Source organism: Nothoprocta perdicaria, unplaced genomic scaffold (genome assembly GCF_003342845.1).
Source record: "Nothoprocta perdicaria isolate Ctin4 unplaced genomic scaffold, notPer1 scaffold_0, whole genome shotgun sequence".
NCBI lineage: Eukaryota > Metazoa > Chordata > Aves > Tinamiformes > Tinamidae > Nothoprocta > Nothoprocta perdicaria.
This window is the reverse complement of record NW_020454092.1, coordinates 9302462-9306437: the sequence shown is the minus strand read 5'-3', so window position 1 is coordinate 9306437 and position 3976 is coordinate 9302462. Positions and strand designations below refer to the sequence as shown.

At 46.5% G+C, this 3976-nt stretch overlaps 1 protein-coding gene across 2 annotated transcripts in view; it reads left to right on the top strand.

Moving 5' to 3' along the window:
• The first annotated feature begins 803 nt into the window (after nt 1-803).
• LOC112959943 overlaps nt 804-3976 on the top strand; it is a 23386-nt gene continuing 20213 nt past the window's right edge. For both annotated transcript variants that reach the window (XM_026054114.1, XM_026054105.1), the window contains exon 1: nt 804-911. The gene's annotated coding sequence lies outside the window, so the exon portion shown is untranslated. The remainder of the gene's footprint in view (nt 912-3976) is intronic.

The following is a 3976-nucleotide window of genomic DNA, read 5'->3' as shown; positions in this document are numbered from 1 at the left end:
TGAGAAAGCCTCTGTCAGTGCCAGTCTGGTCTCCATGCGCTTAGGAACCTTGCCCAATAAATTTGATGGATAGCTACATGTAATGTAGGAGAAACCAACTAAATTTGGCTCCTGGGATCTGTTCCTGATGTAAAGTACTTTCAGAATCTATAGTCCATTAAAACCACATTTATCAATGAATGTAAAAGTGAGAAACTGGAAGCAGAATTATTGTTCTTGAGTTAACAGGGAGGGGGAAAATCTGAGCATTCAAGTGATGGAAAAGCTGACACATCAATTGGACTTGATCCTACACAGGAGTATTTACTAGGTCAGCTCTCCCAGCATAATGATTCCGCCATAGGAATCAATCTCCTGTAGATATTCTATAATAACAGATCCAAAACAGTAACAACTTTCTGGAAGASAGTACTCACTGGGGAACTACCTAATTGATTGATATTGTTTAGAGTAAAAAGTTCTCTAGTAAGTTTATGAGTGTGTATGACAACCCTTAGACATATAACACAGTAGAAGATGTTGAATCTTCTAGAAACAAACAAATAAACAAACAAACAAAAACACTTTGCTCCTATGTTAATTATACTAAAGTCCCCTCAAGAAACAAGACTTCTTCCTGTTTGTTCATGCCTTGTTGGAGTTGAGACAAATAGGTGGAGACAAATACCACCTACAGGGGAAGTGTGAGTTTTACTGGGACTTATCACCTCTTTGTTAACTCATCAGCTAACCACAATTAAGAATGTTTTTTTTTTTTTTCACAGAGAAAGCAAGGCCAAAGAGAACTAATACTTCAGAAAGGCAGTTTCTGTCCCTCAGATCCTTAGGATGCTTTTACAAGGCAAGAAACCCCAGTCACAAGTGGAACAGAACCCCTCCTGCCCAGCATTCATCACTCGGCTAGGATAAGGGTAAGAGATCACACTGAGCTGTGTAATGCAGAGTAGGAAGCTGGGAGACAACCTGCAGCACTGCTTTTACAGAGTGCACTTCTTCACTGAGCCTCTGGAAAATAAAGCAAAAAGCTGTGTAACAGCAGCTTTTCTACACTTGAAATAGTCCTGGAATGGCAGGAGGTTCCCTGTGGCTATTGTGGCAGCTGAATGAAATTGTCACTTGAGATAAGACAGGGGAAAATCCTGGCTCTTTGCCCACTGGCAGAGGTCCCAGTGATTTCACTGGAGCCAAGATTTTTGCTCTATATATGAAATGAATTACCAGGGTGAAACTGCAGAAATATCRCCTCAATGAGAGGTCTGCAGGAATCCATTGCAGCAGTGTGACTGCACACCGAGGTCCTGCTGCTGAAGGGAGGCTTTGCACTTGTGATGAGGAGCAGTTTAATGCTCTGTCAGGAGGGAGAATGAGGTAGAAAGTGGTAAGTGCCACTAAATACACCTAGGATGTCACAGAACTGGTCATCTCTAGGCAAATTCACACATTCTGGGAGTATTTTTTGATACGTATCCCCTTTTATTTCTCTCTCCTCTTCCTCCCCTCTTCTCCCTCCCCCCCACTAGTTTTCTTTGAATTTCCACAACCTCCAGGGACTATTTATCACTATCTATCAATATCACCATGGCAACAAGAAGTGATTAATGGTATCCTGCCTATTGACAGTAAGATCCTATAGGATGCTGAACTGGGTGAACCACGGCCATCAGCTTCAAGAGGGAGTTTGGGACCTTTTTAGGTCAGGCTCTTGTTCTCCTTTGCTTACCTCTCCCCAAGGAGGTCCTGCCCTGTGTGGTGGCAGGAAAAGATACATCTCCTCCCATGGCAAGTCATGGAGATCATGTGCTGTGGGGAACTGCTACCAGGAAGAGCTAGGGCTAAATCTGCTGCACAAGGAAGGGCAAACATGCTCTCTCAGGGTTATCTGCACCAGGCTGTGGCACTGGGAGACACTTTACATTGCAAGTAAGCAACTTATCCAGCAGACCTATGGGGAGCTCAGCACAAAGCAAGAGACTCAGAGGCCAGAAATGGGGAAAGGCAGGCTAAACTGTGAGGAAAGATTAAGCACATGTCATATAATTCTGCAAAATGGTGTTGAAGGGAGAGAAATTCTCAGTGGGTGTAAATTAACATTGACAAACTACACTGATTTACAACCAACTGATGGTCTGGCCTACAGTCTAATTGTCTGAAAAGCAGCAGCAACTGAAAGGGAGGGGGTTATTTAGAGAGGCTCATGGGGGTTGCTGGGGATTGATGAGTTGAAAGGGAGCAAAAAAAAAGAAGAAAACAAATGTGCCTGCAGCTTAGTGTTCTCCCAGGGAAGCAGGTGGGGAAGCGGCCACCACTGGTAAGATGAAAAGCAGCCCTGGGCAGCGAGACTGTCATCTTGTTCTGATACTGCATCACAGGGCCAGAACGGTCCCCAGCAGTCATTGGGGTGGTGCTCATGGAGGACAGGGAGGCAGGACAGCCAGGGAAGAGGCTTATGATGTTTCTTGGGGTGTCAAAGAGCTCTGCAACAGGAGCCTCTCCAGCCACAGCACATCTGCTGCGGCCCTCCCTGCCTGGTGACAGGCAATATGCACTTGCAGACTTTGAGAGGACAATTTTTCTAAATATCTGCTACTGACCATTGCTGGACATGTCTCACGTTGGGTTGGGCACTGGTGGGGCTATGTCAGAGTGCACCTCTGTTGGCTGGAGGCTATGGAGTTGTCTGGAGCTGGTCCTCATAGTTAGAACCGATGCTTTACCTTTGCTAGAGCTGAGCTTCAAGTGACAGCCTTGACCTGTCCTGGCATGCTGAGGAAAACAAATTTGCTTGTAGCCATTTTGTGGTCATTTGCTGCAATAAGTGCTGAAGTTGCATCTATGCAGAGTAGAAACTTGGGTGGAAGAGAATAGWTGTTGGGATGTGAAATGAGGTCACATGTGGTTTTGTTCTTCCTAAATTGCAGAGGACCTGGATGGGTTTTCCTGCTCGAGCTTGTCTCCATGAACTGCATGGGTCTGAGCCAGGGATGTTGGAGCCAGGTGTGGAACAAGGCTGGAGGCTGCCCTCAGCTCATTCCTGTTCCARCTAGGCTAGCAGAGCTCAGCAAGTGCTAGGGCCAACATAAAGGGGGTGGAGGACACCTTGGATCTGCTCTACAGGGCCCAAAGGCAGCGGAGTGCTCAGTGTACGCAGGCCAGGGGAAACTGCCTTGGGCCTGAATGTCAGCTGGCTCAATTGGCAGAGCTTGGTTAAAAGCCTCACAGGCTCTTCTTGCAGCTGCAAGCAGGGAACAGAGCTGCTTGTGGTAGTAGGATGAAGTGCAGGATCTGTCGGTCAGATAGTGGCTGCTGTGGGTTCATGGTGATGTGCGTGATTTGTCCTCACAGGGCACTTGATTCCAAAGAGGCCATTCTTCCTTCTGAGGAGGATTCAGCTTGAGGAGGCTTGTGGTCAGCCAGAGTCCTGAGCCACTCAAAGCTACGGAGATGATGGGTGATGCCATCTCCTGGCGCACCTTCAGCCGATGTTGCTGAACACCAATGATTAGGACACGATAGGAGGTGTGATGGAAGTGTCTCCAGAAGCAGGAGTTACAGTACTGAACATACTCAACCTTCATTTGCCTCACGGTGAATACTAAGGCAAATGTGAATACAAGGTGAATACTCATCCCTTGCAAGCTCCATTCCCGTAGCTGTTCTGTCAGGAAGACTGTTGGAGCAATATGTTGTCCAAGAGATGGAGTGATGCAATGGTGGAAGAGGTTCCAATATGCTGGAACGCTTGCCCTCAAGCAATGGGCTGGAAGTATCACATCATCACATCCTTCCTGAAGGGGGAACACAAGGAGAAAACCATGCTGTGTCTCAAGRAAAAGCTGCTGCTAAGACTTAGAGAACAGCCAGAAAAGTTTATAAAGGCACCACTGCCAAGTGCATGGAGGTGTGGAGCAGTTTGGCTCCTCAGGTGAAACCTTTCATGCTAATACAACAAATTTTCAATACCATAGAATCATAGAAT